This window comes from Cupressus sempervirens, chromosome 5 (assembly GCF_028749045.1).
Source record: "Cupressus sempervirens isolate cs-2001-9-10 chromosome 5, ASM2874904v1, whole genome shotgun sequence".
Lineage (NCBI taxonomy): Eukaryota > Viridiplantae > Streptophyta > Pinopsida > Cupressales > Cupressaceae > Cupressus > Cupressus sempervirens.
This window is the reverse complement of record NC_143122.1, coordinates 265,363,670-265,391,204: the sequence shown is the minus strand read 5'-3', so window position 1 is coordinate 265,391,204 and position 27,535 is coordinate 265,363,670. Positions and strand designations below refer to the sequence as shown.

Sequence of the window (27,535 nt, the reverse complement as noted above, 5' to 3'; positions counted from 1 at the left end):
AATGATGATGATGAAGAGAATGTTGATATACCTATAATTGAAAAGGCATATGAGCCCATGTACCAAGGCTCCCAAACTAACCTTCTCTTCATTATATTGTTGCTAGTAAACTTCAAGGTTATCAATGGTATAACCAATATATAAATCTCATGTATGCTAAGGTATAGTGTAAATTTTTTTATCTTCTATGTTAGCATACCATTAATGTTCTTTATATTAACATTTTTTTCCATCGTTTAATAGGTGAGTATTTTTTACCACCATCAAACTTTCTACCTCACTCTTACTAAGAATTATTAACCATTATGAAAGATATTGGAATGGAGTATCAAACAATACATGCATGTCCCAATGATCATATTATATATCATAAACAACATGAATTTACAACACTGTCCTAATTGTCACATTAGTAGATATTGATCAGATCAAATAAGCAAAAAGGTTCCTTGCAAGGTTCTTTGGTACATTCCCATTATTCCACATCTACAATGATTATTCATAGGGAAGAATTCACCCAAGACCAAGGAACTCAAACACAAACACAATAGTAGACCAAAAAGAGTATGATTAGAATGATGATATATTCATTCAATATTCCATGCCAAAGTACACTAGGAATGTCTGTATATAAAGGCCTTTGGAGAGCTTCTAGAATGCATAGAAGTCAACATTATGATAAGTCATACAACTAGGCACACATCTACTAGATATGGGTTATCCTCCATTAAGCAAGGGAGTAAGTACAATGATGAGAGGATAAGCCTAAAATCATGTAGCACACAAAATAATGTTGTAGACAACATGTGCTAAAATGGGAGTGTGAATAACTGTGTTATCTACATGACAACTCAGTGAATGATGCAAACTCCAATGTTGTAGACACCATGTGCTGAATTAGAGTTATGTACTTTTGTGTTATCAACATGACTATTGGAAATATAGATGGAGTAACTAAGAGGGAAGGTGAATAAGTTACCACAAAAATATTTCAAATCCCTTGGATGTTAACAATAAAACTGATTGTGAAAAAGCCCTAGGGATCTTGGGCAAAAGTAGGCAGAGAAGGCTGAGGAGGGAAGCAGGGACGATGAGGAGGATCCAGAGTTTGAGGAGGTGGTGAAGGAGATGCAGGAGGAAACAAAGGTCAATAGTGGAATGAAAAAGCACAAGAGGGAGAGTCTGGAGGATGTGCGCTCTCATTATGAGGAGACGTCTATGTTGCCCCTTTCTCTTGTCCATCTCCACCATGAAGAAAAAAAAGAGGAGAAAGCTAGGTATGCAGAAGGGGAAGTGCAGACCAATGACAGGAGGAAAGTGTGGATTAATTTCAATGTCAAGACCGCCAAAATGGGAATCTTTAGGGAGGCCATGAATCCCCAAATCCTAGTGGATAATCAAGAAGAGCAGCAGTTGGAAGAATTAATTGATCCAGTGATTGTGGCTATTTTGGACAGGGCCAGGGAGATAGGGATGAATCTTTTAAATAATGCTCACAACAACATGATTGATAATTTTAGATCAATCAAATGGCTTTTCCATGAGCTTGAGGAGGTTAAAGACTAGGTGAAACACATTGAGGCAACAAGAGAAGGAATGGAAGACAAAAAGAGGACAAATTTGACTGATAGGCTCACTCTAGCAGAATAGAGGATACACAATTTGGAAAACTACAATCACAACCTTGCCAATCAGATGTTTTCCTTGTTAAGCTCCATCAACAACAACATCATCGCTCTTATGGGCTGGATCAAATACATAGTAATGCACGATGATGAGGATGGAGAAGATAGAGACGAGGCCTGAACAGAGGACGACCTTGCAAAGGACACCTCCACTCTTGCACAGGACCAAGGGAGTCCAAGAGGGCAACAGATGGAAATGGAGGAGAATCAACAGGCCTTTGAGGCTGCTCAGGTGATGCAGGATCTGGAGCAAAAGAATGAGGAATAACTCTTGCCTGTTCTTTTTTTTATCATTGTCTTTTGGCTTTTTGTGCCGGCTTTTGGCCGTGGCTTTGTTTGTTTCCTTTTCCTGGTCTTTTCTCAGTACTTTTTCCTTTGGCTGGGCTTAATGCTTATTATCAGCCTCTGAACTTTTACTTTTTTGGTTGGGTTGTCACACTTATTATCAACCTTCTTATGTACTAACTTTTGGGTTTTAGGTTCCCTGTAAAACCTGTTTATCTAACCAAAAACAACAAAACTGATTGTTTTTGTCGTTTGGTAAACACACAGAAATTGTTGTAACTCAGTAAAAGTAGTGTGATTAACTAATGGTTGATCTTAACATTCACAATGATTAAATTGCAAGAATAAAAGAATAACATGAACACATGAGACACCAGGATTTAACATGGAAACCCAATATGGGAAAAACCACCAATGTAACTAGTTACTAATTTTCACTTTTCTAAAGTGAGCCCTATTAGGAATCAACCTAGTTAAATGTTATAAAAACATTGTTAGGTGTGACCTTGTTAGAGGATTTAATCACCTAGTTAGGAGTGGCTTTGCAAGACGTCTTAAAATAATTCAATAGAAGTGTCACCTTGTTAGAGGATTTACAACTGGCTGTTAAACCAAATCTGCTAAGAGATTTTGGATTCACTGCTACAATGGTAAGAAAGTAACAATGAAATTACCTGAATGAGATGCAACTAAATTGCTGATTACTGATCTCTAAATTGCTTCATGCTAGATCCTTCCTAATCAAATATTATTTTGCTACTCCTTAAGGATATCTAACCATCCTTCAAGTTCTCTCACACTTGCCTTCTCAATAAATCAATACACTTGCATATTCTCACATACATTTAGGATCTCAATTTGACATTACATTTATCCCATTTAGATTATCAAGTTGGCTCAATTACAAATTACAATGACCAATAATCATTACCATAGTTAGCTGGAATCAATACTTGAAATAATTGAACTTCATATCCCCAAATCAACAAAATCCTTCATTGGCTGACCCTACTCAGTAAACACTGATCCTGAAATGATTTCTTGTGTTAACCAATGGAAGCTTGGTTAACACCTTGAACTTGCAAAATCCTTTGGAAACTGATTGAACTTGGTGAACACTTACTCTAACCAACTTTCCTTTGTTAACCATGAGAACTTGGTTAACACTACTTTCTACCATAATTCTTTCGATGCCCAAGTGAGCTCAATAGACACTATCTTCACAGAGTAATCTCTAGGAATGCTCAATAGAAAAGGAAAATTTCCTTGTTGATCAAGTAAGCTTGGTAAGTATAGATTGCTAACTAATATGACATTCATGTAACATCAAAGACAACACATAATTAGACAATTATATCCAACAATCTCCCTCTTTAGCATTGATGGAAACACAACATGTCATAGCACAATGAAATTTGAAAACAAGACTTTTTCTAACAAAAAGTTTCTCCCTCTTAGATTTTACATCAAAAGCTTCTCTTATGTAGTAATTTCCCTCAATGAAGGAATTGCATAGCTTCTTCTCCAAAAAAATTTCAAAAAGATATCACAGTAAACTCTACCTCTTTGACAACACATGCCAAATACAACACATACCAAATGAGTATCAATGTACCTTGAGTACTAATTCATATGTAATGTTTTCTTGACTATGTTGCATCAACTAATAGATCTTCAACTTGGTTCATGTTGATGCATAACTAAAAATTTATTTGAGTGAGCTTCAAATAGGGGAATGACCCCTAACTTACTTCTTAGATACAAGAATGCATCCTTAGGTAATGACTTGGTAAATATGTCTGCAATCTATTCTATTGTATGGAAATATTCCAATCTGATTTCTTTTTCCAACACCAATTCTCTGACAAAGTGGTATTTTATAGCAATGTGCTTGGTTTTGGAATGCATCATTGGATTCTTTGATATGTAAATTACACTTATATTATCACAAAACATAACAACTGGTTCTTTGATCTCAACCTTCATTCCTTCCAACAACTGTGTAAACCAAATAATATTAGAACAATTTACTATTGCTATAACATATTCTGCTTCTAATGTAGATTGGGATGTGCAATTTTTCTTTTTACTTGTCCAAGATACCAACCTTTTACCAAGAAAGAATGCTCCACCACTTATACTCTTTATGTCATCAATATTTCCTATCCAATCAGCATCAGTGAATACTTTTAAGTCCAAATTTCCTCCAAGTTTATACCATAAGCCATAGTCTTCAATACCTTTCAAGTATCTCAAGATTCTTTTGATTGTCATCATATAATTTTCTCTGGGTTTTGCCGATAATCTTGCCACTATACCAACTGCAAGAGCAATATCAGGCCTTGTATGAACTACATACTATAGTTTTCCAATCATTATAAGCTTTAATCCAATACACATGGGGGTTCCAACTAGTTTTGAATCTTCCATACCAAACTTCTTGAGTATCTACTTGATATATTTAGACTGAGTGATGTAGATATCATTCCTACTTTGCTATATCTTAAGACCAACAAAGAACTTAATCTCACCAAACATAGACATTTTAAATTCTTTGTTCATTTGCTCTAAAAATTCTTTGCATAGATCATCATTCCCTATAAATAAAGTATCATCCACAAATATTTCTACCAAAACAATCTTGTTATCTAGTCCTTCCTTAATGTACAAACTACCATTATCATTAGTTCTCTGGAAACCAATCTGTATAACATAGTTATGCAATCTTTCATACCATTCTCTAGGGGCTTGTTTCAAACAATACAATGCTTTGTGTAATTTGCAGACCATGTCCCTTTTTTTTGGATCAACAAAACTTTCTAGTTGTTCAATATAGACTTCCTCATCAAGAATACTATTGAGAAATGTAGATTTAGCATCCATCTGATCTATCTTAAATCCTTTATGTGCCGCATATGCAAGTAAGGTCTTGACACCTTCCAATCTCGCAATAGGAGAAAAATTTTCACCATAATCAATGCCTTCTTCTTGAGAATATCTTTTACACACCAATCTAGCTTTGTTTCTTGATACCTTACCATCTTCATTTAGCTTATTCTTGAATACCCATTTTGTTCCAATCACATTTTCATCTTTAGGCCTAGGTACAAGAGTCTAGGTTTTGTTCTGCTCTATTTTCTCTATCTCTTCATTCATAGCCTTAATCCATCTTTCATTTTCCAATGCATCTTTGACATTTCTAGGTTCAAAATCAGCAAGTAAACATGTACCTTTCAGCTTACTTCTTGTCATAGTACCTTTTGATTTATCTCAATAATCTAATCTGGTTCATGATGCCTCCTGATGAACTTGGCTAATATAGGTTCCTTGCCTTATGAATGAATTGCATTTTCATCCTCTTGAACTTCAACTTCAGGTTCTGATTGCTAAGACTCAATAGGCATTGGCTTGGTAGCTTCAGAATGTGACTCAGGTCCTTGTGACTCGGTTTGAACTTCTTCCAACTCAAAGACTGAGGAAACTTAGGAGTAGAAGTCTCCTTATTGACAAATGTGTCTAGCAATGTATTAGGTTTGATGTAAACAAATCTCCTGTAATCTTCTAGTTGCTTTTTGCTTTCTTCTCCAATCCTTTCTGCAAACTCGTCAATTCTCACATATGCATTTTCTATGATTTTATGAGTAGACAAATTCAAACATCTATATGCCTTACTTCTACAAGAATATCCTAAAAATATACCTTCGTCACCTTTCACATCAAATTTTTCTTTTCAAGATTCTTTCAAGATATAAAATTTACTTCCAAATACTTTCAGGTAACTTACATTAGGTTTATAGCTATACCATAACTCATAGGGAGTTTTATATGGGTCCTTCAACTATACTCGATTTAAGGTATGAACTACAATGTTGAAGCTTCCTTCTAGTATTTGATAGCAATGTTCTTTTCAATCATTAGAGTCCTTGCACAATCCAGGATAGATCTATTTCTCCTTTCAGTTATTCCATTCTTCTCGAGAGTTCCAAGGGCTTATACCTATCTTTTAATTCCTCTTTCAATGCAAAAATTATTGGATTCATTGGAGATGAATTCACCACCTCTATCTAATCTTAATCATTTCAATCTTTTCCCTATTTCCTTCTCTACTATTGCTAGATACCATTTGAATTTTTCAAATGCTTCTAACTTCTCTCTTAAATACATAACAGTCATCATTCTATAGTAGTCATCAACAAAAAGAATGAAGAATTTTTCTCCACTATAGCTTTCTATTCCAATAGGTCCACATAAATCAGTATGCGCAATCTCTAAGATATCTTCAGATTGATAGTTTTTTCTTTTAAAATTGGTCTTTCTCATTTTGCCAATCTGACAATTCTTGCATAGACCAACTTCAGGTATCTTCAAACTAAGAATGCCTCTTACTTTCCTAAATTTTCTTATTTTCACCATGTTATCAAAATTTACATGACATAACCTTTTGTGCCATAACCAACTTTCTTCAACTTGAGCAATAAAACATGAGCACTCACCAAGATCAAGATAAAATAGGTTACCTTTTGTTTGTTTGCCTAATCCAATCAGTTTTCCTTTGTCATCTAGTAGTTTTGCCTTGCCATGCATGAATTCCACCTTGAATCCAATGTTGATTAGCTATGCCACACTCAGCAGATTATGTTTTAGTCCTTCAACCCAATAGGCATTGTCACATACAAGTTCTTTGGTTAATGAGATTTGACCTTTCCCTTTTATGCAACAAGGTTCATTGTTTCCAAACCTTACACTACCACCATCATAATCTTCAAAGTGTTCAAAATTTGTTTTGTCACCAGTCATATGATGTGAATATCCACTATCTATAATCCATGTATCATTTTTTCTCACATGAGAGATAAGTTCCATCTTATCTCCTTCATCATCATCAGATTCATCTTTCACAGCAATGTAAACTATTTCATCTTCACTATTATTAGAATCTTTAGCCATAAAAAATGTCTTCTTACCTTTGTCCTTGAATGATTTGAAATCCTTCTTGCCATTGCACTTGCCATCCTTGCTTTCTTTCCTTGGGCACTGGCAATAATATGACCAATTTCTTCACATGAAAAATAGATTAGGAGAACTTTACCTTTGTATTTTCCTCTACCTCTAGAATATTTCTTTGCAAGTAGAGCTTCAACAACTTCAAGATCATTGTTAGAACTTTCTTCTAATTCTTCTTCATTTTCTAACTAAGTATCCTTTATTTTCTTGCCTTTTTCCTTAAGTGAAAGCTTGGCCTCAAATGTATATTCAATATTCTTGGAAGCTGAAACATAATTGTTAAAGTTATCTAGCTCAAAGATTGTCAATCTTCCTACTAAGGTATCCAAAGTTATCTTATGATTTGTCTCACACCTCCTTTCTTGAATAGAAGATACTCTAATTGCATAGATAGGAAGCAATGTTCTAAGAACTTTACTTACAATAGTTTCTTCCTTGATCTCTCCTCTAGAAGCTTTGATTGCACTGACACTTACTTTGATCCTTTCAACATATTTGGTAATGTTTTCATCTTCTATCATTCTCATTTGATCAAATTGTCCTCTAAGGCTTTCTACTTTGGCTCTCCTCACATTGTCATCACCACCATAGATGTCCTTTAGCTTGTTCCATATTTCAAAAGTAGTTTTGTAGTCCTTGATATCATCAAATTCTTCATAGCTAAGAGCATATGCAATATCTATCATCATGGTGTTGTGATTCTTTTCTCAACAATGTCTCCAACAGATAGTGTACCAATGGGAGTTGTTTATTCTTCATCAAGGTATTTCAATCCTAAATCACCAATGGAAGCCAAATGAAGTTTCATGAGTCCCTGCCATGTTGAAAAGTTGTCTCTGTTAAGTCTTAGAATTTCTATCTTGTAAGAAATCCTAATCTTTAGCTTAGGTCCTTGAAACCTTTCCTGCAAGCACCAAAATCTTTGATTCCAATTGTTGGAAATATAGATGGAGTAATTTTTTTTTTTTTTTTGGGGGGGTGGGGGTTTGTGAGTCAATTACCACAAAAATATTTCAGATCCCTTGGATGTTAATAATAAAATTGATTGTTGTTGTCATTCAGTAAACACACAAAAATTGATGTAACTTGGTAAAAGCAATGTAATTAACTTATTACTAATCTTAACATTCACAATGATTAACTTGCAAGCATAAAAGAAATAGCATAAATACATGAGACACCATGATTTAACATGGAAACCGAACATGGGAAAAACCACCAATGTAACTAGTTATTCATTTTCACTCTTTTGAAGTGAGCCCTATTAGGAGCCAACCTAGTTAAAGATTACAAAACACACTATTAAGTGTGACCTTGTTAGAGGATTTAATCACCCTATTAGGAGTGGCTTTGCAAGATGTCTTAAAATAATTTAATAGAACTGTCACCTTGTTAGAGGATTTACAATTGGCTATTAAACAAACTCTGCTAAGAGATTTTGGAATCACTACTAAAATGGTAAGAAAGTAACAATAAAATGACTTGAATGACATGAAACTAAATTGTTAATTATAGATCTCTATTCTGCTTCATGCTAGATCCTTCCTGGTCGAATATTACTTTGCTGCTCGTCAAGGATATCTGAGCATCCTTCAAGTTCACTCACACTTGCCTTCTCAATCAATCAATACACTTGCATATTCTCACATACATTTAGAATCTCAACTTGACCTTACATTTATACCATTCATATTATCATGTCAGCTCAATTACAAATTACAATGACCAATAATCATTACCACAATTAGTTGGAATCGATACTTGAAATAATTAAATTTCATATACAAAAATTAACAAAATCTTTCATTGGCTGACCCTGCTTGGTAAACAATGATCCTAAAATGATTTCCTATGTTAACCAATAGAAGCTTGGTTAACACTGCAAACTTGCAAAATCCTTTGAAAATTGAGTGAACTCGGTGAACACTTACTCTGACTAACTTTCATTTGTTAACCATGAGAACTTGGTTAATACTGCTTTCTGCCATAATTCCTTCTACACCTGAGTGAGCTTGGTAGACACTATCTTCACAAAGTAATATCAAGGAATGTTCGGTAGATAAAGGAAATTGCCTTGCTGACCAAGTGAGCTTGGTAAGCACAGACTACCAACTGATATGACATTTGTGTAACATCAAAGACAACACACAATTAGACAATTGTATCCAACAATGACAACTCATGAGAGTACACAAACTCCTAAGTGTCTCACCTAAATAAATGATAAAATAATGAATTAAAAGAAGTAAACTTAAGTAAAGTGTAAATAATAAATACTTACTTACACCAACACCCCCTCTTAATTGAAACTTAGAGGAATGCACTTAATCTCACAAAATTTAGGATGAAATGCATGATGGGTCTCGGCTACTAGGCCATGTTAGGTACCCATGTACATAATGAAATGTAATCTCTCATAAAGTAGAAAGAGGGAAAACTTCATGGGAAAAACCCTCCCTCAAAAAGAGATATGAATAAACTAGATGCATGGATGGATGGAGTAATCAAGACCACTCCATTATAACATACATCAAGTATATACAAAGGAGAAAAATGAGAAGAGGAACAAAGATGGGATAGGCTCCCCCCCCAAAGAAGAATGTCGACCAGTGACTGCTAGGTAAAAGCACAAGTCTATGTCATCATTTAGGATACCAAAACCTATTTTGGTCAAATCTCATTTCTCCATCAAAACTCTTTTTTAAAAAAAAACTAAAAATAGCCTTTTATAGATTTCAGATTCAATATCATCATTATATAAATTTTTGAGTGTTTTGATTAGTTATAATATGTTATAATCTCAAAATATTATAAGTCAATATTTCAAAATTTCAAAAGATGTTCCCTCAAAAAAGGAAAAAAATAGTATTTTCATATCAAAAAAATTAAAAAATCATATTTATCTCTAGAGGAGAAAATCCTCTTCATGAATATGTAATTTTTTTTCAAGAAGGTATAGATTTGATAGGGAAGTTTTGATGGGAGGAAAAAACTGTTGGATTCTAATAAGGTTGAACTTGATTACTTATAACAAAGAAAATGTACATAAAAAATAATCATTTCTTTTTTTCTCCCTATCTATACATGTCATCTATAAGATATTTTCAAATTAGAACAAAATAAGATGATTTGCATATACTTGTTTGATGGGAACTACACCCTATATTTTTTATAGTTAAGAAAGGGACTTCAAAATAAAATATAATGAATAAATTCTTACTCAAAAAAATAATTAAAATTATAGGCATAAAATTCATCCAATTCTACACATTTCATCAGTTTGCATCATCTTCATATTCTAAACTCAAATACCATTTTTTTGTCATTAATGTTGAACTATCACATTCTGATATCTCATTTCTTTATAAAAGGTGACACAGGTTTGTGCTTTTAACCTGCTCTGATGTAGAAGCTGATCCAAGACTGCAGAATAGTGTTCCTCCCCTTTGGAAGAAACAATACCATAGGTAAAAATGAGATGCTTCCGTTGTGTTTGGAAGGAACCTCAATGATCATTGATGCCTTTAAAACCTATTCAAATGTCCCTATGAAGGATGAATCAAGAACCTGTCCCAAAGAATGTATTGTCTCCTCTACTAATAAAGAGACCTCCTACAACTATTGTACATAAGTATCCACAATCACATCAACTTTTGAAGATCGATCATGTAGAGAATGGACATGAGGGTCAGAGTGAGCCCTCGCAACAATTGTAGAAGGATCTTCTCCATCAAAGAGAAGATATACATCATTAATGATGTACCCCAAATATGCTATATATGACTCCACAAAAAAACTTGAAATATCTACTATGTAGTCATCCTCTATTGTTGGAGCTGGAAGGCTAGGTGTATCTTGCTTTGTTGGACCTATTATTATGGTGATATATGCATGTGGACTATACTGATGATGTGACCTCTCACTACAACTATCAATAGAACCCCATGTGTCTAAATTTTTTGAAGCACTATCGCTTATGTCACTATTAGTTTCCATAATTTATAATGTGTGGAGAGGAGTAGAGGATAAGCTAGGTGAACTTTCCTCAAAGTGTACATCCTTCTCCACAAATATCTCATGTGACTCAGGATCCATAAGTCTGGATGCCTTCACACTGTCTTCATATCCGATGAAGGTACAAGGCCAAGGTGACTATGCCTTGCATCCCCTGGAAGATCTATTTTCTCATGCAGGACAACCAAAGACTTTGAAGTGTGTCACAACTAGTTTTCTGCCACACCATGCCTCAAAAGGATTCTTTCCATGTAAGGCAGGTTGAGGAGACCTATCAAGTATGTGATTGGCATCACTAATTTCTTCGACTTCAAGTGATGGATCTAGAGACTTGGCTTGTATCATGCAACTTGCCATGGACTTAAGAGCTTGGAGCCTCAATGGTGCAACATCTGTCTTGTGTGGACTAAATGTTGATGGATTTTGAAGATTGATTCCCTCAAGTTTGCAAAAGTCCTTAAGTCTTTTTTTCACATATCAATTTTCATTGTCCATCCTTATAACTTCGATGGTTTTCCTTAATTTCTATTCAACATGAGTCTTGAAGGTGAGAAACTTATCCAACACTTCATTCTTGTGATGAAGAAAGTAGACCCAAGTGTACCTTGAAAAGTCATCAATGAAAGTAAGTATGTAGTGACCCTAGCTAACTGATGTCACTGAAAAAGGACCTATTAGTACCATGTGAACCAATTAAAGAACAACTGGTGCTCTTGAAAACTTCCCTTTATGTAACTTCTCCTCTAGATTCATATCCACTGAACCTGTTGAACATTCAATTGTGGAAAAGTTGATTCTAAGTAGACCTTTGACTATTTTGTTTGAGAAAAGTTGTTGAAGATAGCAAAAGGCAAGATGACAAAACCACTCATGCCATAATTTGATTTGAGAATTTGATTATGTCAACAAGGCTTGTGAAGGAGACTTGGGCACAAAGTGGGAAAAAGAATACACCCTTTTGTCATGATTAACTTTGCCCACTATAACCATTAAATCATCTTTTAGAAGGAACACAACTTTATGACCATCTCTAAGGTGAGTGATTTGGTAAATTGAGAGAAGATTAGAACTTGGGTTAGGAACATAGAGAACATCTTTGAACTCTCCATTTTCCATCTCCATGTTTTCTTTTCCTTCAACTTTCATTTTTGTATCATCTCCCACAAAGATGTGTAGTACCTTAGACTACTTCAATAAAGAAAAATCCCCTTTTGAATAACCCATATGATATGAGGCATCAGAGTCAAGGATCCATTCTGTTGAAGAATTTGAATTTTCCATGAGTGCTTGCCCTTTGCCCTTTGAATCTAAAGAAGATCCTTTCTCCTTGTAAGTATTAGGCAGTGGAACATTATGCTTCTTCATGATGGTAGTCAACTCATCAATCTTTTTATGATAACACTCATGTTCTTCATGACCCAATTTCTTATAATAAGCACACTTTTTCTTGTCCTTGTTATTGTCTCCCTTCTTATTTGAATTTGAGGAAGATTTACCTTGTTGATTTGATTGTGGTGTTTTCTTTTATGCATTCTCTAATTTATTATTCTTCCATTTCTTATTCTTTCCCTTTCTTTTATTTGAAGATTGTCCAGCTAAATTTTGAGAACCCTCATTATTTGCCACCAATGCCTTAGACTTTGGCAAATTGAGAATCCTCATTGATTTCAACTTCTTTTCTTCTTTATCCAATAGATCAGCATAATCATCAAAAGATACTTTCTGATAAGTAGACCCTAAAGTAGTCTTTGAGGTGTTATAAGTAGAAACAAATGTGGAGTACTCAGATGGCAGCTTGTTATGAATGAGATATATCGATCTGTCATCTTTGATAAGACTCCCACAATCAGTAAGCTTCATCCTTAGTTCATTCACCTTAATTATGAAATCTTGTATGGAATCAAATGACTTAGGATCTAAGGAGACAAGCTCATCTTCAATTTTGAAAACATACTCTTTAAACACTTTACCATATAGAGTTTAGAGGGTATCCCAAGCTTCCTTGGATGTACAAGACTTTTGAATTTAATACATGATCTTGTCATCAACCCCAAAATGAATATCACCTAAGGCTTTCCTATCCATTATTTACTAATCAATGATTTCACTGGTAGATACTTGATCACATATTATTTTAGGAAGGGTACCATCTACATATTGAGAAACTCCTTTATGCATTAAATGACACCACATTTTAATGGACCATGTAGCATATTTATGTGGAGTTAATTTTGAAAACTTAAAATGTCCCATGATGCAAAGAAATGAAAGAAAACTACAAAAAAGAGAGGAACACAACACCAAGAACACCCCCCTTTTTCACTAAATCAAGAAACCCCCCTCCCCCCTCCCCCAAAAGTTTCTTTGGGCACTTTATATGTAGTGCAATTACAATGGCCACTTGCCAATTTTGGCCTTAGTGGACTTCTAATTTTATCTTTTACAACCTCCTTATGGAGTTTAAAATTGGAACATTGCAATGTATCTCGGATATACAACAATTCTGAAGATATATCAAAGTATTACTGTTGGTGTAAATAAGTATTTACTTATTACACTTACTTAAGTTTTACTTAGGTTAATGCATTATTTAATTATTTTGCATTACTTTATTATTATTTTAGGTGAGACACTTAGGAGTTTGTGAACTCTCATTGAGTTACGTAACTCTAATTAGGCACATGGTGTCTACAACACAGGAGTATGCATCATTTACTTAGATGTCATGGTGACAACACAGTTTTCTGCACTCCTCATTTAGCACATGTTGTCTACTCCACTGATTTCCGCACTACACCATTGTAATCTTATCCTCACATCATCACACTTATTCCCGTGCTTAATGGAGGATAATCCATATCTGGTGGACATGTGCCTAGTTGTATGACATGTCATGGTGCTAACTTCTAGGCATTCTAGAAGCTCTCTTGAGGCCTTTATATTCAGTCACTCCTAATGTACTCAACATATGTTGGTTTTATCCATTATTGAATGAATATCATCATTCTGATCATACTCTACCTATTTTGGTCTACTGTGTGCTATTGTTGAGTTCTTTTGTTCTTGGGTGAATTCTGGCCTAAGCCAAATTCTTACAATTACAATGCAGAAAAAGACCTAATTTTGAAAGTGAGATTTTTGTCCACAAAACCCTACAATTTAACTACAGATCTAGAAAGTAGATGAAAAATAATGCACTTTCAAAAAAATAGAATTTGTTTTCATGTCTAGATGAGCTCGTACTGATCATTTGAAGTTGCAAATATAAGATTGGATAGGCATAGTTGCCAAAAGATGAAAATTCTAACAAATCTATTCACCAAAACTAGAAAAGAGCTACACCACTAAAAAATTTAGGAAATTCTACCTAATTTCAAAAAAAATACACCTGATTTAGAGTCTAGATGACTGAGATATGGCCTCCAAAAGTCAGACTACAAAATCAAAAATCAAAAATCAATCTGGAGAGGGGTTACATTATCAAAAGATGGGGTTAAATTTGATAGTCTATGGCCATCACAATATTGCTAATTTTCCCCTGGATGATGGTCAGATAGCTGACAAATTTAGCCTCACAAACTTGATGACATCAGCAAAAACTCCACCCTTGGTTGATGTTAGTATGTCATCATGATGATGTTAGTAGTATGAAAAAGTATAATCAAGTATGACTTTATGGAAAACACTAACTGTATAATGATGTGTCAATGATAGGTGTATAGTCTACATGATTTGGCAATACGGTTGATAATTTGTACTCCACGTGTCACCATAGAGATCATTGACTTTGACAGAGGATTACGCAAACAAGCAGTTGAAATAACTCTACATGGCATAATGTATTTGACACAGATGGTGGCCAAAATTGTTTGGTAGGTAGGATTTCCTTTTTTGATGCTAGTTTTAAATTTGTGGTGGTTGGAACCCTGAATACCAGTTCAGTTTCGCAAGCTAGGAGCTATCACACAGACAGTGCTAGAAGATTTGAACTATGCCGCTGGAACTTGCTCTATCTGGTGCCAGGATTTCTTTGCAGGAGCCAATTTTTCTAGGACTTAGTCCCACATTTTATGTGTGGAAATTTCATACATTGTTTAAAACATTTGCCCAACAAATATCAAAACAAAGCTACCAGTAGAGTATTTTGGCCGCTCACTGGATTTTGGATTTGTTGAAGCCAAAATTTGATTCCACAGCTAGAATAATGTGAATGTCCGTTGATTAGTATAGTTTGATGTTGATTAAGAAATATTCTCCCAAATTGTAGGTTTGGGGTATGACTATCCATTTCTATAAAAAAAAAAATTCTCTACTAGCCCAACTAGGCAAAAATAAAATTCTCGAAGATAAAATTCGAAAAAAATGCAAAGATGGAATTAAATTTAGATTTGAAACAATTGAAATGTGTAGATCAAATAGATCATACTTGATTCACAAATAGGTGCCTTTAGATGCTGATTTGCAAAAAAATTGCCTCACGATCAATTTTAGCTTAGCATAGGCAAATTTATAGTTGAACTTCATCAAATTAATGTTCCAGATGCAATGGTGAGGTAAGATTTGGCTCTTGCTCCCAATTTTTTAGATTCTTCATATTTGGTTTGAGGTGCTGAAGCGTGAATGCTCTCAAATGGCTATGTGATGAGAATATCCTCAAGCTCTGATACCATGTAAGAATTTGCCTTAGAGAAAAATTCACCCAAGACCAAGGAACTAAAACACAAGCACAACAGTAGACCAAAAAGAGTATGATCAGAATGATAATATATTCATTCAATATTCCATGCCAAAGTACACTAGGAGTACCTATATATAGAGGCTTCTAGAGAGCTTCTAGAATGCATAGAAGTCAACATAATGATAAGTCATACAACTAGGCACATGTCCACTAGATATGGGTTATCCTCCATTAAGCATGGGAGTAAGTGTGATGATGAGAGGATAAGCCTACAATGGTGTAGCATGAAAAATAATGTTGTAGACAACATGTGCTGAAATCAAAGTGTGAATAACTATGTTGTCTACATGACAACTCAGTGAATGATGCAAACTCCAATGTTGTAGAGACCATGTGCTGAATTAGAGTTGCATATGTTTGTTTTGTCAACATGGCAACTCATGAGAGTACACAAATTCCTAAGTTTCTCGCCTAAATAAATAATAAAATAATGCATTAACCTAAGTAGACTTAAGTAAAGTGTAAATAGTAAATATTTATTTACACCAACAATTCACATGCACTAGCTTGGCACAATTTATGGATTACCATGCACACAATAGAAGTCAAGATGAAATTATGTGAATGCCTACAAATGGTTTTGCATTTAAGGACATAGAAGATAGGTTTCCAATATTTAAAGAAGAACCTCATAATCTGAAGCTTCCATTGGTAGTAGAAAGTGCCAATGATGAGAGCATTTTATGTTCCAAATTATACCATATTTTATCCTTCATATAACCCTTCACACTCCTTTCGATCCCCATTTTCTATTCCATTTTATCCTTCTATGTTGCATATGATATGATGTATATGAGTGATATTTAATCTAGTTATTAGATAAAATACTATGATAAATAAGATGTGATTATATTTTGATTACACTGGTGGTGATTAGAAAGTTATTGAAGTGATTTAAATGCACATTTGTTGTCGTGGAAGGTGCTATATTATTCTTAATCTAAATGCCAAGTTAAATGTAGATTTGATGGTAAATTAAATGCCATGTCATCACTTGTGATATGTCCATCTTCAAGGAAATTAATAGCTATAAAGGGATTACATATTATCATTTACCCTGCCTGTATGGAAACATGGTTGGTCCAATGTTAACCATTACTGATCATTTTTATGAAATAGAATCTATCATGACTAAGCCATCTCAAACTTGTGAAGCACTAACTATTGAAGAAGAAAACACTAATCAGCTGGAGCAATAATAGAAAATTGGATATTCTTTGCAACTCATAATTTATATTATGCATTTGTTATGTAACATCCATCATTCATATGGAGTACGTATCATAGTAGTTACAAATTTGTTAATAGTTTGTATATATAAGTAGCGTGAGATAGCGTTGAGGGGAGATATACACATTTCTACATATTACAGCGAGGAATACCTTAGCAGACATATTGTATTAGCATGTGCTATGTTTGAATGAAGTGATACTTTGCATGATTAAAATATTGTAGACACAATGTTTTCTCTATCTATCATGTAAGCCAGGAGTATGGGCCCGCTCCATGGTGAAACATAGTAATGCATTTCATTAGTGTGTTATTCTATTTTGTATAGATTTATATTTCTTGCTTAGATTATCATCACAACATATTTTCATGTTTGTATCAGTTAGTAAGTTTTTGACTAGTCATCCAATAATTAGAATATAATATAGAAATGATTTTAATATTGTTTAATCTATAGATTATTATCATTATTATGTTTATTTCAGGAAGATACTTTTGTTTCTAATCTTTGTATCATTTGGAAGTGACATTTACTATTGCTGTAATCATTTTGATTTCTTGTAGATTTAGGTTTGATTTTTTTAGCTATATTCATAATCCATCATTTCACAACTATCATCCCTTGATAGCATATTGCTTGGATGTCTTTAGCAAGCTTATGTTCCTAGATTTACATGTATAGAGCAACCAAACTCTATCATAAATTGTTAATTCTTTATTATTATTTGCACTAGTGTTGACCTATCATTTTGGCATCATTGCTAGGGAAAGGTGTCAAAGGCATGTTAGTTTGATGATTTGAGTTAGGAATAATGCATTAGGATGAAAGCTTTTGCAACTATTAGCCTTGCTTAAGTAATTGATCTTAATTTGTGTTGTTTAAATCATATAAATGCATTGCTTTAGAGTTTTTTTTTAGAGTTTGCAAGTAGGCTTAGAAATTAGATTCATTAGTTTCTTTAGAAACTAAATTCAATTTTATATTATCATCAGTTGTTGTGAGATATTGGTAAAGAAAAGACACTTTTGAAGAAAAATGTTTAAAATAATGCACTTTCAAGGTTGTTCAGGTATATCAAATTTGGTTGAAAATTGCTTCAAAAATGAAAAATTTGAAGGGAATGCAAGAGGCAAAACGTACTTGGCATCAAGGTCACTGCCCCTCAACCCCACCCTGTACTATGATAGGAAGCACACCTTGGGTGTTTCCCCAGGACCCTGCAAGGGGCATTGCCCCTTGACCCCACTGGTGGCTACCACTCCTAAACCCCCGCCTTCAAATTTAAAAACAAAAGATGAAATTGGTGAGGAAATCACGTTGATCTCAAAGGTGACATTTTAATACCTTCTCTACCTAATAACTACATCTTAACAAATATTGATCTTCCATCATCACAAGTATGTACAAATGGTATCTTTATGTCTAACAAAGAAAATATCATTAATGAATTCTTAGAACAATGTGATTTTGATGATGAAAATCTAACCACTTGTTGTTCTAATTGTTACAGGAAAGATGACCAATGTATATGCCCGAACAATCATGAGAACATGGTGAATGAGGTGCATGCTATTTTTTATCCTTACCATGATAAGGGTGGAAGTGACCAAGTACTACTTATAATGGATGAACAATATCAAGCACCAACTTAAGAAGATCACAGTATGCATTATGTTGGTAATATGTATTCTCACTCTATTTCATTACAAAGCCAACATGTTTCTTCAAAACACATTTCTTTACATACTATGTGATGCAGGAGCATCCAGAGGTATAAGGGCAATCCTGTGTCACCCAAAAAATGTACTTAGACTTAGTTTCTATTTCATGTTTTTTCATTTTTGGATACCCATTTGGGTTAAATAAAGGTTCCAACTCTCATAGTTCCACTATTAGTGTTCTAGGATAGAGTATTTGAACACCTTGGGATACGTGTAAATGCCAAAAAAAATAAGAGTATGTAATTAAGCCATCATTTTGGTGAGCTAGAAGGTCTAAATTGGCTAGATGAATGTAATTTCAATTTAGAGCATTCCAAAAAAAAATCAGGTCAAAAGGCCCCATGGTTTGAAAGTTATCGCAATTTTTCAATTTTTTGAGACCTCTTAAGAATGCTTCAAAGTCAGGTTAGGGGCATTAAATGACCTCAAAAAGGGCCAAAAAATGGGGGATGAGTGAAGCTATCCATAGGCTATAGAATTCTTTGAGATCTTTCTGGAAATGTAAACGGTTCATCAATCGGAGCTACAGTTCAAAAGTTATGCCTCTCGAAAGTTTGATTACCATTTTTGGATTCTTCTAGATTTGCACCAACTTCTACACAACTTCTGGAGCCTTCTACTTGGTTGATGGATGCCTACTAGCACTTTCTAGAATGTATTCCTAGTCCTTAACTCTCTGAGGTCTATTTAAGGACATTTCTGGCATTGTAAAAGGCAATTCGGAGTGGAATTTGAGAAGAGGTACCAAAAGGAGAAATTATCTCCAATTTTGTGCTATTGTAAGCCCTTAGGGCATGTTTTGAAGTCTATTTTCTCTGTACTGAATGTACTAGGTTATTTTCTCAGTTAATACAATTTCCCTTTCCATGTTGTGTCCATTCTGTGCTTGGGTAGTGTCCCCATCAAGTGGTATCAGAGCTGGTTTTCTTGAGTGTGTAGACAGAGTGTCGACTGTGAGGCAGTTTGCACCAGGATTGTGTGGTTGTGGGTTTGAGTTAAGAAGATTCCTCCATGAAGAGAGCATGGTGGAAGGGCTAAAGTTGTTAATCCTAAGGAGGTTAGAGCCCTCCAAAGGCAGGTACAAGCATTGCAAGAGGAGCTCCGTAGAGGAACAAATGTTGTTGCAGGTGATGACAATGAGGATGACAATGAAGAAGAAGAAATTGGACCAAAAGGGGAATTTGATGAGGAAGTTATGAATCAAACAGAGGAAAGGATTTTTAGGGCCATTACTAATTTTGGGAAAAGACCTACAATTGATGTGGGTGTATTTTCAAGAAATTTGAAACCAGATGAGTTGATCGACTGGATCAATGAACTGGAAGAATACTTTGAGTATGAGGATATCAAGGACCCAAATAGGGTTAAGTTTGCAAAGGCCAAACTGAAAGGCCATGCCAAAATCTGGTGGCAAAAGGTTCAACTAGAAAGAAATAGAAGAGGAAAGGAGAAGATCACAAGGTGGGATTGCATGGTGGACAAATTGAAGAAGCAGTTCATTCCTGTGGACTACGAGCTTGATTTGTTTAAGAAGATGCATGGGCTAAAGCAAGTAGGAAGATTAGTCCAAGAATATATAGAGGAGTTTTATCAACTTTTGATTAGAGCAGGGCATGCAGAAGCAAATAAGGAGAAGGTTTCTCATTATATCAGTGGGTTGCGACCTAGTATCCAGGAGGAATTAAGTCTGGTAAGAATGACCAGCGTTGAAGAGGCATGCCAGTTTTCCCTACGAGTTGAAGAGAAGCTAAATAAGAGGTTTGAAGGGAGACAAAGAGGGTATGGTCAAGGAGGAAGGGGAAGCGGTAGGTCATCTAGAGGCCGAAATGAAACCCAAAAGAAAAATGAAGATGTGGGTACTAGCAGGAACCAGAGGAATGAGGGTTTCAACCACTCCCATGATCAAGACTTTGGAAATTAGAGAGGAAGAGGTAGAGGACATGGAAAAGGAAGAGGAGGCTTTCATGGTACCTATTTCCATTGCAATGAAGAAGGTCATCGTTCCTTTGAATGCCCTCAATGACAAGGAAGGACAGATAGGAGAGCTGAGGGTCAAGCTAGGGTTGCTCATGTGGATGAGGATGCACAGTCATCACATTCAGAGGATGCAAAAAGAGGAGAGACCTTGGTAAATGAAAGGGTCCTACTAAGTGGTGAGATTGAACTAGGACAAAGGAAGAGTTTGTTCCGTACCAGATGCAAGTGTGAGGATAAATCTTGTGATGTGATCATTGATGGTGGTAGCACTGATAACTTGGTATCAGAGGAGATGGTCTCTAAGCTGAAGCTCAAGAGGGAGAAACATCCCCAGCCCTATCAGATTGCTTGGGTGAAAGATGATCATAAGGTCCTGGTAAGTGAACAATGTCTAGTGAAATTCAAAATTGGGAGTTACCATGATGAAGTTCTCTGTGATGTTATCCCAATGGATGTTTGCCATCTATTGTTGGGTAGACCATGGCAGTTTGATAGACATGCAGTACATGATGGTCATGCAAAAACATACTCTCTAACAAAGGATGGAGTTTGCCACAAACTGAAGCCCATGAAAAAGGAAGGTGAAAAGGTATGTAGCAGTGCTAGGATTTGTCTTGTTGATGAAAGAAAGTTTTTAGATGGAATGAAACATCAGCATATGTGCTATGCTTTGATTCCTAGGAAAGATAAAGAAGGTAGTAGTGAAATACCACTTGAAGTTTCAGATTTACCAGGTGAGTTTGGAGATATTATCTCTGATAATGTTCCAGAAGGATTGCCACCAGTAAGGAAAATCAGTCATCAGATAGATTTAATCCCAGGAGCTAGTTTGCCTAACAAGGCTACTCACAGGATGACTCCTACTGAAACTAAGGAGCTAAATAGACAGGTTCAGGAGCTATTGAGGAAGGGCTTGATTCGAGAGAGCCTGAGTCCATGTGTAGTACCTGCAGTACTAGCACCAAAGAAGGATGGAGAGTGGAGGATGTGTACAGACTCTCAAGCTATAAATAGGGTAACCATCAAATATCGATTTCCTTTACCAAGAATGGATGATCTTATGGACTGCTTGAGTGGAGCTCAGTACTTCACAAAGATAGATCTCAAGAGTGGTTATCACCAGATATAGATTCGAGAAGGAGATGAGTGGAAAATAGCCTTCAAGACTAAGGAGGGTCTTTATGAGTGGTTAGTCATGCCCTTTGGATTGACGAACGCCCCAAGCACCTTCATGCGGCTTATGAATGAGGTACTTAAGAAGTTCTTGGGAAATTTTGTTATTGTCTTATTTGGAGTATATTTTAATTTTCAGCAAGACTTTCGAAGAAAATTCATTGCATATTCATAGTGTCCTTGAAAGGTTAAGGGAAGAGAAACTGTTAATTAATTTGAAGAAGTGTATCTTTGCAAAAAGGGAGTTAGTCTATTTGGGGTTTGTTATATCACCTGAAGGTCTTAAAATGGATCCAAAGAAGGTAAAATCCATCTTGGAATGGCCTACTCCAAGGTCTGCTACTGAGGTAAGATCATTTCATGGTCTAGTTAGTTTTTACAGGAAGTTTATTAAGAATTTCAGTGGCATATGTGCACCCCTAACTGACACAATAAGAGGGGATAGAAAAGAGGTCAAATGGACTGTAGCAGCTGCGAGAAGTTTTGAATTGCTGAAGAAGAAGGTGACAAAATAGCCTGTGTTGGCACTTCCAGATTTTAGAAAGGTGTTCCAAGTGGATTGTGATGCTAGTGGCAGCACTATTGGGACTGTATTAAGCTAAGAAGGTAAGCCTATTGCATATTTTAGTGAAAAATTGAATGATGCAAAGAAGAAGTATTCTGTTTATGATCAAGAGTTCTATGCAGTAGTTCAAGCCTTAAAGAAATGGGGGCATTATTTGTTGCCAAAGGAATTTGTTTTGTATACTGATCACCAGGCATTACAATACCTAAATAGCCAAGGTAAATTGAATCAGAGGTATATGAAGTGGGTAGAGTTCTTGCAAAGCTATACATTTGTGTTGAAGCATAGAAGTGGAAAATCTAATAGGGTTGCAGATGCACTAAGTAGGAGACAGTTGTTGCTAACAGTAATGTAGGTTAAAGTAGTTGGGTTTGATGAACTCAAGAATCTGTACCTTGATGATCCTTATTTTGTTGAAGCATGGAAAGCTTGTAAAGAGCCTGTTGTTGTAGACAGAGCTAAGTGGTTAGACTATTTGATTCAGGATGGTATGTTATTCAAGGGCAGCCAATTGTGCATTCCAAGGAGTTCCATGAGGGAAAATCTGATTAAGGAGAAACACAGTGGAGGGATGGTAGGACATTTTGGTCGAGATAAGATCATTTCCATTCTTAGAGAACATTATTTTTGGCCTCAGATTTCACAAGATGTGAAGAAGTTTGTACAGAGTTGCCAGGTTTGTCAAGTTGCCAAGGGATTTAGCCACAATACTGGACTATATCAGCCATTGTTTGTTCCATCAAAGCCATGGGAGGACATAAGTATGGATTTTGTTCTTGGATTTCTGAGGACACAAAGGGGTAATGACTTAGTATTTGTGGTGTTTGATAGGTTCTCCAACATGGCACATTTCATTCCATGCCACAAAACTCATGATGTTGTCCATATTGCAGACTTGTTTTTCAGAGAGGTGGTAAGGCTACATGGTCTTCCAAGGAGTATAGTTTTTGATAGAGACACTAAATTTGTGAGGTATTTCTGGAGAACATTATGGAAAAAGTTGAGAATAGACTTGAAATCCAGTTCCACACATCACCCACAGATTGATGGCCAAACAGAAGTGGTAAACAGAAGTCTGGGAAATTTTCTGAGATGTTTAGTTGGGGATAATCCCAAGGGGTGGGATTTGATTCTACCACAAGCCGAGTTATCTTACAATAACTTTGTAAATAGGAGTATTGGTAGATCACCATTCCAAATTGTATATGGAAGTAGCCCAAGGACTGCGCCAGAATTGAGGAAGATAGAGCAAGGGGAGAGGACAAGTGCTGAAGCTGAAGAATTTGTTGAACATATCAAGAGTCTACATGAGGAGGTTCAAGCACACATTACCAAGATGAATCAAGAGTGTAAATCTAGGGCTGATCAAAGGAGAAGACATAAGGAATTCCAAGTAGGCGATCTAGTCATGGTACACTTACGAAAAGAAAGATTTCTAGCCTGTACTTACAACAAGCTGAAAATGAAGAAATTTGGCCCCTACAAAATTCTGAAGAAACATGACTCAGGAAATGTATATGTGGTGGAGTTGCTAGATGGTATTCACATTTCTCCTATTTTTAACATTGCAGACTTAATAGAGTATCATGATGATGGTGCAGATGAGGAACTGATGTTAGAGCCATGTCCAATTCCTGCTTCTAAGAAGGAGGAGATAGAAGACATTCTAGATCATTATGTGGGTAGGAGTACTAGAAATAGGTAGTATGAAGAGTATTTGGTCAAGTGGAAAGGATGGCCGATAGAGGACTCAACTTGGATTTCAGCAGCTAAGGTTTTCCATTTGGGATTTCCTCTACCATTCATAAAGTGACAGGGTCACTTTTCAATCTACCCTGGGTGTCTGATGTAGGAGCATCCAGAGGTATAAGGGCAATCCTGTGTCACCCAAAAAATGTACTTAGACTTAATTTTTGTTTCATGTGTTTTCATTTCTGGATACCCATTTGGGTTAAATAAAGGTTCCAACTCTCATAGTTCCACTATTAGTGTTCTAGGATAGAGTATTTGAACACGTTGGGATACATGTAAATGTCAAAAAAAATAGGAGTATGTAATTGAGCCATCATTTTGGTGAACTAGAAGGTGTAAATTTGCTAGATGAATGTAATTGCAATTTAGAGCATTCCAGAAAAAGAATCAGGTCAAAAGGCCCCATGGTTTGAAAGTTATCGCAGTTTTTCAATTTTTGGAGACCTCCTAAGAATGCTTCAAAGTCATGTTAGGGGCATTAAATGACCTCCAAAAGGGCCAAAAATGGGAGATGAGCGAAGCTGGTCCATAGGGCTATAGAGCACTTTGAGAGCTTTCCGAAAATGTAAACGGTTCATCAATCAGAGCTACGGTTCAAAAGTTATGCCTCCCGAAAGTTCGGTTACCATTTTTGGATTCTTCTAGATTTGGACCAACTTCTACGCAGCTTCTGGAGCCTTCTACTTGGTTGGTTGATGCCTACTAGCACTTTCTAGAATGTATTCCTAGTCCTTAACTCTCCGGGGTCTATTTAAGGACATTTCTGGCATTGTAAAAGGCAGTTCAGAGTGGAATTTGAGAAGAGGTACCAAAAGGAGAAATTATCTCCAATTTTGTGCTATTGTAAGCCCTTAGGGCATGTTTTGAAGTCTATTTTATCTATACTAAATGTACTAGCTTATTTTTTCAGTTAATACAATTTCTCTTTTCATGTTGTGTCCATTTTGTGCTTGGGTAGTGTCCCCATCACTATGCATGGTGAATGGAATCAAGAATGCTCACAACAACCCATATATCCCTCTTATATTCTACTATATCCATCCTTACCATCTTCATTTCACCTATCATTCTTATTTCCATCTACTTTATCTCCTTCACACTTCATACCATATTCATTATCCATTCACATTGCACTCCACCCTATCCACCAAAGGCAGCTATATTGCCTCATACAACACTTCATTTAATAAGATCGCTAGAAATATATATAATATCAAACTTTTAAGGATCCCTATACAATCTAATAATTTTCTTGAAATTGATAAATCAACATTGGAATGTATTGATGTATATAAGGGATGTGATTTTGGTTTACTTAAAATAGAACAATATTACTTATTGAATTATAATTAACTATGTTCTTCTTTTCCACTTAGTGAATTCCAAATACCCATAAATGAGCCCATACTTCAAATTTCACCAATTTTAATTATTCGACTCATAAGTATGTGTGTTAATATTAATCATTCACTAAGTAATATTGAACCATATACATTCCATATTTCACAAACATGGTACCATATCCTCCACAATCTATAGTCTACTACTTTTGGACTTACACATACTGAGATTTGGAGGCCTACAGTTAAAATGAGCATTCCTCACATACTTGTTGATCTGGGACCCATAATTGATCAAGCACAAGGGATTCTATGAATTATTAACCAAAATGTTAAAACTAGATGATAATTATTCTTCATTGTTGATTCTTTCCATCGTCCTAAGGTGACCAAATAAACTATGGATGATTTGTTAAACAAGGATCAAGGTATTAATATCCATATATTTTTCATTCTTGGTTCTTGTATCTTACGATGATCATTCATTGATAACAAGTACTATATCCATTTCTTGATTCCTTGGATATTTCAATTACCTATGCTTTTATGACATAAGTTAATTTGGGAGTACATCCTTTGAATTATTGAACTAGTTGATTTATCTATCATTCAAAAAGGCTCACAAAATTCTAATGATGTGTTACTCTCTCATGGGTTGCCTAATTTCTTTGGTTATTCTAATGATTTCATCACCTTGTGGCATGAAGTTAAATTTGTGGGGAATCTTTCCAAGTTTGTGGTGATAGGATGATTTCCAATCAAGATTCATTGATTTTTATGTTGGTCTTTTTAGTATACCTTGACATGTGACACCTCAACAATTCAAGGTATGTATTCTTATGTTTATTGACATTGGTATAATCATTGTAATCACATTATTATTATTTTATCAAGTGTTTATTTATATTAATGACTCTACTCACCATTTGTATAAATGCATTACTCACTTAATGGTAGGGTTATTAATTGGATAAAACTGCTTTACTACACTTGATATGCTTGGTTTCAAGAATATGGTTACAGGTCTATTGCTCTGGTGAGCTAAAATCATGATGCTTCTCTACACAAGCATTTCCTAACACACTTTGTTGGCTTTGTTAACATTGTGTGGGCTTGCTAGCTATATGGTGCATGTCTATTTCACTTGTGCTTCAATTTTCAAGATCACATACAGATTTTGGCATAGAGTGTTCACCACCTTGAGATGAGATTTATTTTCTACAATGATTTATCACATGGAGGAAAGTATGCAACTTGGTCTTTGTGATTCATGATAATTTTGAGCCACACATCTAGAAAGACGTTGAAGATGTTTTAGATCATTACACTCCTTCTTGAGCTATGTCTCCCCCTCTCTAAAGCTCTATGGACACATTAGAGACTATCATTGGTATATCACTCTATGACCTTATCCTTGATAATAAAGGTGTTATTATTTCAAAAAATGGATCGATCTCATTCTTTACAAGGATTGGATATGTAGCACAACTCTATGCGAAGTGATCTAGTTTTCTCACTATTGGAGCATTATGAGTAGTTCTTTCATCCAAGTGTGCTAGTATGTTCTAAAGTTCTCCAAGAAGCTTTCAAATTTAGTGACATGAGATACATAGATCAAAGTTGATTAGTGCAATATTCTCAAAATTGTGGAGATTATTCTTGTTCATCATTTCAAGTTCCTTCTACAATCAAGTTTCAATAATGCCTTATGTGAGGTCATGGACAAAAATCAAGCCTTGGATGATATCATTTTTCATCATCCATGTCAAGATTTTATTTAGTTGGTCATTATATGTAGTAATTAAAAAAAAGGAAAAAAAAAAGCAATAAAAGATCCAACAATGAATACATTGAGGCATTGTTGGCTAGTTAATATCTGAAAACTAGTTTCTGGTGGATGTTAACTGCAAAATAAATTCTTAGTGGTGAAAAATGTTTTTATAGCACCATTAAGTGGTGAGTGATTGAAAACTGGCTTGCCAGTGGTCACTTGATGTTATCAAAAATTGAAAACAAAAAAAAAATGCAATAATTGGTGTTCTTAGTTTTT

General features: G+C 35.1%; 1 pseudogene; it reads left to right on the top strand.

The window, feature by feature from the left end:
• The first annotated feature begins 1,774 nt into the window (after positions 1-1,774).
• The window catches only part of LOC149555571 (beta-galactosidase-like), a 43,007-nt pseudogene continuing 17,246 nt past the window's right edge, over positions 1,775-27,535 (top strand).